The 12,654-nt window shown below is 44.4% G+C and overlaps 1 protein-coding gene across 3 annotated transcripts in view; it reads right to left on the minus strand.

Moving 5' to 3' along the window:
- Positions 1 to 12,654, minus strand: part of BRF1 (BRF1 general transcription factor IIIB subunit) — a 338,242-nt gene that overhangs the window by 315,999 nt on the left and 9,589 nt on the right. The window lies entirely within an intron of this gene.

The following is a 12,654-nucleotide window of genomic DNA, read 5'->3' on the forward strand; positions in this document are numbered from 1 at the left end:
GCCCTCCTTGAGACCAGGCCTTGCTCCAAGAGTCTCCGCCTCACAGTGCGTGCAGATGCACTCACACCTGCCTGCAGATGCACTCACACCTGCCTGCTGCCATTTCTGAGCAAGCTCTGCACTGCTGGTAGCCCGATCCCGCAGCTGAAACGCTTTTAAGAGACGGTCCTGGCGCTTGCTGGTCTTTCTTGGGCGCCCTGCAGCCTTTTTGGCAACAAGGGAACCTCTCTCCTTGAAGTTCTTGATGATGCGATAGATTGTTGACTGAGGTGCAATCTTTCTAGCTGCGATACTCTTCCCTGTTAGGCCATTTTTGGGCAGTGCAATGATGACTGCACGTGTTTCTTTAGAGATAATCATGGTTAACAGAAGAGAAACAATGAGGCCAAGCACCAGCCTCCTTTTAAAGTGTCCAATGGTGTCATTCTTACTTAATCATGACAGATTGATCTCCAGCCCTGTCCTCATCAACACCCACACCTGTGTTAATGGAGCAATCACTGAAACGATGTTAGCTGGTCCTTTTAAGGCAGGGCTGCAATGATGTTGAAATGTGTTTTGGGGGATAAAGTTCATTTTCTAGGCAAATATTGACTTTGCAAGTAATTGCTGTTAAGCTGATCACTCTTTATAACATTCTGGAGTATATGCAAATTGCCATTAGAAAAAATGAAGCAGTAGACTTTGTAAAAATTAATATTTGTGTCATTCTCAAAACTTTTGGCCATGACTGTACATAAAATGCAGCACAGATTCATCTCATCTACATCTCCACAGCACTGGTCACTACTGAGCATGTACATAAAGTGCAGCACAGATTCATCTCATCTACGACTCCACAGCACTGGCCACTACTGAGCATGTACATAAAGTGCAGCACAGATTCATCTCATCTACGAATCCACAGCACTGGTCACTACTGAGCATGTACATAAAGTGCAGCACAGATTCATCTCATCTACGACTCCACAGCACTGGCCACTACTGAGCATGTACATAAAGTGCAGCACAGATTCATCTCATCTACATCTCCACAGCACTGCTCACTACTGAGCATGTACATAAAGTGCAGCACAGATTCATCTCATCTACGAATCCACAGCACTGGTCACTACTGAGCATGTACATAAAGTGCAGCACAGATTCATCTCATCTACGAATCCACAGCACTGATCACTACTGAGCATGTACATAAAGTGCAGAACAGATTCATCTCACCTATAACTCCACAGCACTGGTCACTACTGAGCATGTACATAAAGTGCAGCACAGATTCATCTCGCCTATAACTCCATGGCACTGGTCACTACTGAGCATCTACATAAAGTGCAGCACAGATTCATCTCATCTACATCTCCACAGCACTGGTCACTACTGAGCATGTACATAAAGTGCAGCGCAGAATCATCTCACCTATAACTCCACAGCACTAGTCACTACTGAGCATTTACATAAAGTGCAGCACAGATTCATCTCATCTGCGACTCCACAGCACTGGTCACTACTGAGCATCTACATAAAGTGCAGCACAGATTCATCTCATCTACATCTCCACAGCACTGGTCACTACTGAGCATGTACATAAAGTGCACTACAGATTCATCTCATCTGCGACTCCACAGCACTGGTCACTACTGAGCATGTACATAAAGTGCAGTACAGATTCGTCTCATCTGCGACTCCACAGCAATGGTCACTACTGAGCATGTACATAAAGTGCAGCACAGATTCATCTCATCTACATCTCCACAGCACTGGTCACTACTGAGCATGTACATAAAGAGCAGCACAGATTCATGTCACCTATAACTCCACAGCACTGGTCACTACTGAGCATGTACATAAAGAGCAGCACAGATTCATGTCACCTATAACTCCACAGCACTGGTCATTACTGAGCATGTACATAAAGTGCAGCACAGATTCATCTCATCTACATCTCCACAGCACTGGTCACTACTGAGCATGTACATAAAGTGCAGTACAGATTCATCTCACCTATAACTTCACAGGACTGGTCACTACTGAGCATGTACATAAAGTGCAGCACAGATTCATCTCATCTACATCTCCACAGCACTGGTCACTACTGAGCATGTACATAAAGTGCAGCACAGATTCATCTCAACTACGACTCCACAGCACTGGTCACTACTGAGCATGTACATAAAGTGCAGCACAGATTCATCTCACCTATAACTCCACAGCACTGCTCAATACTGAGCATGTACATAAAGAGCAGAACAGATTCATGTCACCTATAACTCCACAGCACTGGTCATTACTGAGCATGTACATAAAGTGCAGCACAGATTCATCTCATCTACATCTCCACAGCACTGGTCACTACTGAGCATGTACATAAAGTGCAGTACAGATTCATCTCACCTATAACTTCACAGGACTGGTCACTACTGAGCATGTACATAAAGTGCAGCACAGATTCATCTCACCTATAACTCCACAGCACTGGTCACTACTGAGCATGTACATAAAGTGCAGCACAGATTCATCTCATCTACATCTCCACAGCACAGGTCACTACTGAGCATGTACATAAAGTGCAGCACAGAGTCATCTCATCTACATCTCCACAGCACTGGTCACTACTGAGCATGTACATAAAGTGCAGCACAGATTCATCTCATCTACATCTCCACAGCACTGGTCACTACTGAGCAAGTACATAAAGTGCAGCACAGAGTCATCTCATCTACATCTCCACAGCACTGGTCAATACTGAGCATGTACATAAAGTGCAGCACAGATTCATCTCATCTACATCTCCACAGCACTGATCACTACTGAGCATGTACATAAAGTACAGCACAGATTCATCTCATCTGCAACTCCACAGCACTGGTCACTACTGAGCATGTACATAAAGTGCAGCACAGATTCATCTCATCTACATCTCCACAGCACTAGTCACTACTGAGCATGTACATAAAGTGCAGCACAGATTCATCTCATCTACGACTCCACAGCACTGGTCACTACTGAGCATGTACATAAAGTGCACCACAGATTCATCTCATCTATGACTCCACAGCACTGGTCACTACTGAGCATGTACATAAAGTGCAGCACAGATTCATCTCACCTATAACTCCACAGCACTGCTCAATACTGAGCATGTACATAAAGTGCAGCACAGATTCATCTCATCTATGACTCCACAGCACTGGTCACTACTGAGCATGTACATAAAGTGCAGCACAGATTCATCTCATCTACGACTCCACAGCACTGGTCACTACTGAGCATGTACATAAAGTGCAGCACAGATTCATCTCATCTACGACTCCACAGCACTGGCCACTACTGAGCATGTACATAAAGTGCACCACAGATTCATCTCATCTATCACTCCACAGCACTGGTCACTACTGAGCATGTACATAAAGTGCAGCACAGATTCATCTCGCCTATAACTCCATGGCACTGGTCACTACTGAGCATCTACATAAAGTGCAGCACAGATTCATCTCATCTACATCTCCACAGCACTGGTCACTACTGAGCATGTACATAAAGTGCAGCACAGAATCATCTCACCTATAACTCCACAGCACTAGTCACTACTGAGCATGTACATAAAGTGCACCACAGATTCATCTCATCTATGACTCCACAGCACTGGTCACTACTGAGCATGTACATAAAGTGCAGCACTGATTCATCTCATCTATGACTCCACAGCACTGGTCACTACTGAGCAAGTACATAAAGTGCAGCACAGATTCATCTCATCTGCGACTCCACAGCACTGGTCACTACTGAGCATGTACATAAAGTGCAGCACAGATTCATCTCATCTACGACTCCACAACACTGGTCACTACTGAGCATGTACATAAAGTGCAGCACAGATTCATCTCATCTGCGACTCCACAGCACTGGTCACTACTGAGCATCTACATAAAGTGCAGCACAGATTCATCTCATCTACATCTCCACAGCACTGGTCACTACTGAGCATGTACATAAAGTGCAGCACAGAGTCATCTCATCTACATCTCCACAGCACTGGTCACTACTGAGCACGTACATAAAGTGCAGCACAGATCCATCTCATCTATGACCCCACAGCACTGGCCACTACTGAGCACGTACATAAAGTGCAGCACAGATTCATCTCATCTACAACTCTACAGCACTGGTCACTACTGAGCATGTACATAAAGAGCAGCACAGATTCATCTCACCTATAACTCCACAGCACTGGTCACTACTGAGCATGTACATAAAGTGCAGCACAGATTCATCTCATCTACATCTCCACAGCACTGGTCACTACTGAGCATGTACATAAAGTGCAGCACAGATTCATCTCATCTACATCTCCACAGCACTGGTCACTACTGAGCATGTACATAAAGTGCAGCACAGATTCATCTCATCTATGACTCCACAGCACTGGTCACTACTGAGCATGTACATAAAGTGCAGCACAGATTCATCTCATCTGCGACTCCACAGCACTGGTCACTACTGAGCATGTACATAAAGTGCAGCACAGATTCATCTCACCTATAACTCCACAGCACTGGTCACTACTGAGCATGTACATAAAGTGCACCACAGATTCATCTCATCTACAACTCTACAGTACTGGTCACTACTGAGCATGTACATAAAGTGCAGCACAGATTCATCTCATCTATGACTCCACAGCACTGGTCACTACTGAGCATGTACATGAAGTGCAGCACAGATTCATCTCATCTACATCTCCACAGCACTGGTCACTACTGAGCATGTACATGAAGTGCAGCACAGATTCATCTCATCTACATCTCCACAGCACTGGTCACTACTGAGCATGTACATAAAGTGCAGTACAGATTCATCTCATCTGCGACTCCACAGCACTGGTCACTACTGAGCATGTACATAAAGTGCTGCACAGATTCATCTCATCTACGACTCCACAGCACTGGTCACTACTGAGCATGTACATAAAGTGCAGCACAGATTCATCTCACCTATAACTCCACAGCACTGGTCACTACTGAGCATGTACATAAAGTGCACCACAGATTCATCTCATCTACAACTCTACAGTACTGGTCACTACTGAGCATGTACATAAAGTGCAGCACAGATTCATCTCATCTATGACTCCACAGCACTGGTCACTACTGAGCACGTACATAAAGTGCAGCACAGATTCATCTCACCTATAACTCCATGGCACTGGTCACTACTGAGCATCTACATAAAGTGCAGCACAGATTCATCTCATCTATGACTCCACAGCACTGGTCACTACTGAGCATGCACATAAAGTGCAGCACAGATTCATCTCACCTATAACTCCACAGCACTGGTCACTACTGAGCATGTACATAAAGTGCAGCACAGATTCATCTCATCTATGACTCCACAGCACTGGTCACTACTGAGCATGTACATAAAGTGCAGCACAGATTCATCTCATCTATGACTCCACAGCACTGGTCACTACTGAGCATGTACATAAAGTGCACCACAGATTCATCTCATCTACAACTCTACAGTACTGGTCACTACTGAGCATGTACATAAAGTGCAGCACAGATTCATCACATCTATGACTCCACAGCACTGGTCACTACTGAGCATGTACATAAAGTGCAGCACAGATTCATCTCACCTATAACTCCATGGCACTGGTCACTACTGAGCATCTACATAAAGTGCAGCATAGATTCATCTCATCTATGACTCCACAGCACTGGCCACTACTGAGCATGTACATAAAGTGCAGCACAGATTCATCTCATCTATGACTCCACAGCACTGGTCACTAAAGTGCAGCACAGATTCATCTCATCTATGACTCCACAGCACTGGCCACTACTGAGCACGTACATAAAGTGCAGCACAGATCCATCTCATCTATGACCCCACAGCACTGGCCACTACTGAGCACGTACATAAAGTGCAGCACAGATTCATCTCATCTATGACTCCACAGCACTGGTCACTACTGAGCATGTACATAAAGTGCAGCACAGAGTCATCTAATCTGCGACTCCACAGCACTGGTCATTACTGAGCATGTACATAAAGTGCAGCACAGATTCATCTCATCTATGACTCCACAGCACTGGTCACTACTGAGCATGTACATAAAGTGCAGCACAGATTCATCTCATCTGCGACTCCACAGCACTGGTCACTACTGAGCATGTACATAAAGTGCAGTACAGATTCATCTCATCTGCGACTCCACAGCACTGGTCACTACTGAGCATGTACATGAAGTGCAGCACAGATTCATCTCATCTACATCTCCACAGCACTGGTCACTACTGAGCATGTACATAAAGTGCAGTACAGATTCATCTCATCTGCGACTCCACAGCACTGGTCACTACTGAGCATGTACATAAAGTGCAGCACAGATTCATCTCACCTATAACTCCACAGCACTGGTCACTACTGAGCATGTACATAAAGTGCACCACAGATTCATCTCATCTACAACTCTACAGTACTGGTCACTACTGAGCATGTACATAAAGTGCAGCACAGATTCATCTCATCTATGACTCCACAGCACTGGTCACTACTGAGCACGTACATAAAGTGCAGCACAGATTCATCTCACCTATAACTCCATGGCACTGGTCACTACTGAGCATCTACATAAAGTGCAGCACAGATTCATCTCATCTATGACTCCACAGCACTGGTCACTACTGAGCATGCACATAAAGTGCAGCACAGATTCATCTCACCTATAACTCCACAGCACTGGTCACTACTGAGCATGTACATAAAGTGCAGCACAGATTCATCTCATCTATGACTCCACAGCACTGGTCACTACTGAGCATGTACATAAAGTGCACCACAGATTCATCTCATCTACAACTCTACAGTACTGGTCACTACTGAGCATCTACATAAAGTGCAGCACAGATTCATCACATCTATGACTCCACAGCACTGGTCACTACTGAGCATGTACATAAAGTGCAGCACAGATTCATCTCACCTATAACTCCATGGCACTGGTCACTACTGAGCATCTACATAAAGTGCAGCACAGATTCATCTCATCTATGACTCCACAGCACTGGTCACTACTGAGCATGCACATAAAGTGCAGTACAGATTCATCTCATCTATGACTCCACAGCAATGGTCACTACTGAGCACGTACATAAAGTGCAGCACAGATTCATCTCATCTATGACTCCACAGCAATGGTCACTACTGAGCACGTACATAAAGTGCAGCACAGATTCATCTCATCTATGACTCCACAGCACTGGTCACTACTGAGCATCTACATAAAGTGCAGCACAGATTCATCTCATCTATGACTCCACAGCACTGGCCACTACTGAGCATGTACATAAAGTGCAGCACAGATTCATCTCATCTATGACTCCACAGCACTGGTCACTACTGAGCATGCACATAAAGTGCAGTACAGATTCATCTCATCTATGACTCCACAGCAATGGTCACTACTGAGCACGTACATAAAGTGCAGCACAGATTCATCTCATCTATGACTCCACAGCAATGGTCACTACTGAGCACGTACATAAAGTGCAGCACAGATTCATCTCATCTATGACTCCACAGCACTGGTCACTACTGAGCATGTACATAAAGTGCACCACAGATTCATCTCATCTACAACTCTACAGTACTGGTCACTACTGAGCATCTACATAAAGTGCAGCACAGATTCATCACATCTATGACTCCACAGCACTGGTCACTACTGAGCATGTACATAAAGTGCAGCACAGATTCATCTCACCTATAACTCCATGGCACTGGTCACTACTGAGCATCTACATAAAGTGCAGCACAGATTCATCTCATCTATGACTCCACAGCACTGGCCACTACTGAGCATGTACATAAAGTGCAGCACAGATTCATCTCATCTATGACTCCACAGCACTGGTCACTACTGAGCATGCACATAAAGTGCAGTACAGATTCATCTCATCTATGACTCCACAGCAATGGTCACTACTGAGCACGTACATAAAGTGCAGCACAGATTCATCTCATCTATGACTCCACAGCAATGGTCACTACTGAGCACGTACATAAAGTGCAGCACAGATTCATCTCATCTATGACCCCACAGCACTGGCCACTACTGAGCACGTACATAAAGTGCAGCACAGATTCATCTCATCTATGACTCCACAGCACTGGTCACTACTGAGCATGTACATAAAGTGCAGCACAGAGTCATCTAATCTGCGACTCCACAGCACTGGTCATTACTGAGCATGTACATAAAGTGCAGCACAGATTCATCTCATCTATGACTCCACAGCACTGGTCATTACTGAGCATGTACATAAAGTGCAGCACAGATTCATCTCATCTGCGACTCCACAGCACTGGTCACTACTGAGCATGGACATAAAGTGCAGCACAGATTCATCTCAATTAAAAGACGAGATCCTTAGATGAGGAACAGAACAGACATTTATAGGACATTTCATAATATTCCCAAATTATTATGAAAAAACGTACAGCACATCCTGCATTGTACCGCTGTACCCAATTTATCATAGATTTTAGAAGTCGGTCCATTTTTTTCCAACTCCGCAGCCCTGGTCAGCAGAGTGGCCCCTGACAACTATATTATGATCTGCATAAAAGATCCAATCATCAGACGAACAAGCAAAGTGCATCTTTATCTGGGGATATGATTGCCCAGAAATTCCAGATGGAAAATTCACTGCAAGATGCCGTTCATAAGATGATACTAAGGGTAAATTCATGCGTCATGAACACACAGTGGACATTTCACTGCATATTCGCTGCATTTTACAGTGCATGAGATTTTAATAAAACTCATGCAGATTCTGCAAAATATAACTGAGACCTGGGGGAGGGGTATTGAGAACCGCAGAATGTCCATTAATGCTACAGTACTAGGTGCACCCTTTGGGTGAATGTGCAGCTCCCCCAGCACCTTTGTTCCCAATGATATCCAGCAGATATCACTGTGGGAGGTCAGCAGTGCAGATGCTAGGTGTGAACGTAGCCTAAAGTGGGTTTTACACATAGCGATATAGCTAGCAATATCGCTAAAGCATCACCGATTTGGTGATGCAGCAGCGATATCGCTATGTGTGATACTTACCTCCGAGCGGCTCTCCCGCTGTCTGTCGTAGATCGCGCAGCTCCATTTCCTGTCGGCCGCTACCTGCTGGGCTTCCTGCTGGCGCCGACGAGCGACGCGTGGACGCGGACGGGAGGACGTCAGGATCGCCGCGTCTGAAAGGTAAGTAACAACTGCTGTATCGCTGTGAGATCTGCCTGTGTGGCAGCTCACTAGCGACCATTTAGCGATGCACCAGCGATCCTGACCGGGTCGTATCGTTGTCAGGATCGCTGCTGCATCGCTAAATGTAAAGGGGCCTTAAAGGTTTCTCTACAGGCTCATGCAAGCGACAGATTTTCTCGAGGGGTTTTTGCAGATGCCCATATTCTCTCGCACCAGTCATGGAAATATAGAGCATTTATAGCGACTGTGTACAAATCAGCGCACAAGTAAAGACCTCTATATCAGCGGCCTCCTACCGGCTAACAAGCCAAGGACAGAGCTACGGTACTTTACTGCTTAGTCTATGAAGTACACAGCAGCATGGCTGGCAGCCAGATTACATGATTGATTTCCCGTCCGGCAGTAATGGGTCTGATCAAGGTGCAAATATAAAAGAGGTCTTCAAACTCCAGCGACGGGAAAAAGCTCAGGAGCGGATCCTTGCTTTGCATAACAATGTCACTAGCCAGACGTACGCTCAGAAAGATCCATTTTTTATGACTTTTGTTGATTTTCCGCTCATGTCAAGTTGCTAAGAGCTCTTATGTGTCGCAGGCTTCAGAGAAAGAGACCAAGAGGAAATAAGATGTAGGACTGGGTGGGGGACAATAATGCTTTCTACTCATGTTGTGCACAATGTGGCAGTACAGAACCAGCATGGATGCAAACGTCAATCATATCGTATTAGACAGTGGCTTATTTTCCACCGGGTTCTTGTCTGCAAGGTTAATTACTTTTCCCCTAATATATATATAAAGTTAACTAATTACATTAAGACCTGCGCTAAAAGGGTTAAAACGAGGCTACAAGAGTGAACAAATGATGGTCAAAGGCACCCCCTAAGTAAACATATACAAGTTCAAAAAAAGTGCAAACTCCAAATGGAATAAATAGTTGCACATAAAACAGTAGTCATTAAATACTCGTCCTCAAGGGAACAGACATGCACTCACCAGAGAAAACGATGATGATGATGATAATGAAAACTGCAAAAGGTGAATCCCACAGATGTAATATCAATGCTGATTTATACAAACACCGCTGCTGTGAAAAGAAGGCTGAACACGTCCCGGAATGAACAGGGACATAAATTACAGAAACAGTAGGAGTTGCATACCAGCAGAGGTGACTGGAGCACAATGCAGGGTGATAATGTGCTAGGAAGTCCATGCACAAACGGCGTGCTGCCAAGATAAGAAGCATTTGCACAGGCACAGGGGAGGGCAGGAGATGAAAGGAGCAGGAAGGGAAAGCCCCGGCCGGTGGCGTCCCTAGAAACCCACTTAGAAACAGCTGCCCGAGAGTACCTGGGCGTGTGACGTCACAGCCTGTACGGGGCAGTGTGCAGGCCAAAAAGCAAACCAACGCGTTTCGAAGGTACAAACTGCCTTCTTCATCGATGAAGAAGGCAGTTTGTACCTTCGAAACGCGTTGGTTTGCTTTGTGCTCCAGTCCAGCTGGGGAATCACTGGTATTGATTGCTGGGTAAGCGCTTGTGTGATCTGTTGTTTAACTATTTACATTAGTTCAATGGCTGAAATGAAAAAAAAAAAAATTTGATTTTTCAAGAGAAAGCTACACCTTCGTTGTAGATTTTTTATGCTTTTTTTTTTCCCCCTATGTCTTTCGCAGCTTTATGACTTACAGTTGTGGCCAAAAGTATTGACACCCCTGCAATTTTGTCAGACAATACTCAGTTTCTTCCTGAAAATGATTGCAATCACAAATTCTTTGTTATTATCTTCATTTAATTTGTCTTAAATGAAAAAACACAAAAGAGGATGAAGCAAAACATTGATCATTTCACACAAAACTCCAAAAATGGGCCAGACAAAAGTATTGGCACCCTCAGCCTAATACTTGGTTGCACAACCTTTAGCCAAAATAACTGCGACCAACCGCTTCCGGTAACCATCAATGAGTTTCTTACAATGCTCTGCTGGAATTTTAGACCATTCTTCTTTGGCAAACTGCTCCAGGTCCCTGATATTAGAATGGTGCCTTCTCCAAACTGCCATTTTTAGATCTCTCCACAAGAGTTCTATGGGATTCAGGTCTGGACTCATTGCTAGCCACCTTAGAAGTCTCCAGTGCTTTCTCTCAAACCATTTTCTAGTGCTTTTTGAAGTGAGGGAGACCCAGCTTTCTCTCACTGGGCCCTACATTATGCTGCAAAATTTGTTGGTAGTCTTCAGACTTCATAATACCATGCACACGGTCAAGCAGTCCTGTGCCAGAGGCAGCAAAGCAACCACAAAACATCAGGGAACCTCCGCCATGTTTGACTGTAGGGACCGTGTTTCTTTCTTTGAATGCCTCTTTTTTCTCCTGTAAACTCTATGTTGATGCCTTTGCCCAAAAAGCTCTACTTTTGTCTCATCTGACCAGAGAACATTCTTCCAAAACGTTTTAGGCTTTTTCAGGTAAGTTTTGGCAAACTCCAGCCTGGCTTTTTTATGTCTCGGGGTAAGAAGTGGGGTCTTCCTGGGTCTCCTACCATACAGTCCCTTATCATTCAGACACCGACGGATAGTACGGGTTGACACTGTTGTACCCTCGGACTGCAGGGCAGCTTGAACTTGTTTGGATGTTAGACGAGGTTCTTTATCCATCATTCGCACAATCTTGCCTTGAAATCTCTTGTCAATTTTTCTTTTCCATCCACATCTAGGGAGGTTAGCCACAGTGCCATGGGCTTTAAACTTCTTGATGACACTGTGCACGGTAGACACAGGAACATTCAGGTCTTTGGAGATGGACTTGTAGCCTTGAGATTGCTCATGCTTCCTCACAATTTGGTTTCTCAAGTCCTTAGACAGTTCTTTGGTCTTCTTTCTTTTCTCCATGCTCAATGTGGTACACACAAGGACACAGGACAGAGGTTGAGTCAACTTTAATCCATGTCAACTGGCTGCAAGTGTGATTTAGCTATTGCCAAGACCTGTTAGGTGCCACAGGTAAGTTACAGGTGCTGTTAATTACACAAATTAGAGAAGCATCACATGATTTTTCAAACAGTGCCAATACTTTTGTCCATCCTCTTTTTTATGTTTGGTGTGGAATTATATCCAATTTGGCTTTAGGACAATTCTTTTTGTGTTTTTTTCATTTAAGACAAATTAAAAGAAGATAATAATACCAAAGAATTTGTGTTTGCAATCATTTTCAGGAAGAGACTGAGTATTATCTGACAGAATTGCAGGGGTGTCAATACTTTTGGCCACAACTGTATGTCAAGTTGTAGCAGATCCAATCAGAAATAAGCATTAAAGAAGTACCGGTAGTGAAGAAGAAAAAAAAAAAATCACCATTTGAACAGTAATGTGGATTCCCATTGATTTCAATAGGAA

This window comes from Dendrobates tinctorius, unplaced genomic scaffold, assembly GCF_039654945.1.
Source record: "Dendrobates tinctorius isolate UK_male_01 unplaced genomic scaffold, ASM3965494v1 ptg000006l, whole genome shotgun sequence".
NCBI classification, from domain to species: Eukaryota; Metazoa; Chordata; class Amphibia; order Anura; family Dendrobatidae; genus Dendrobates; species Dendrobates tinctorius.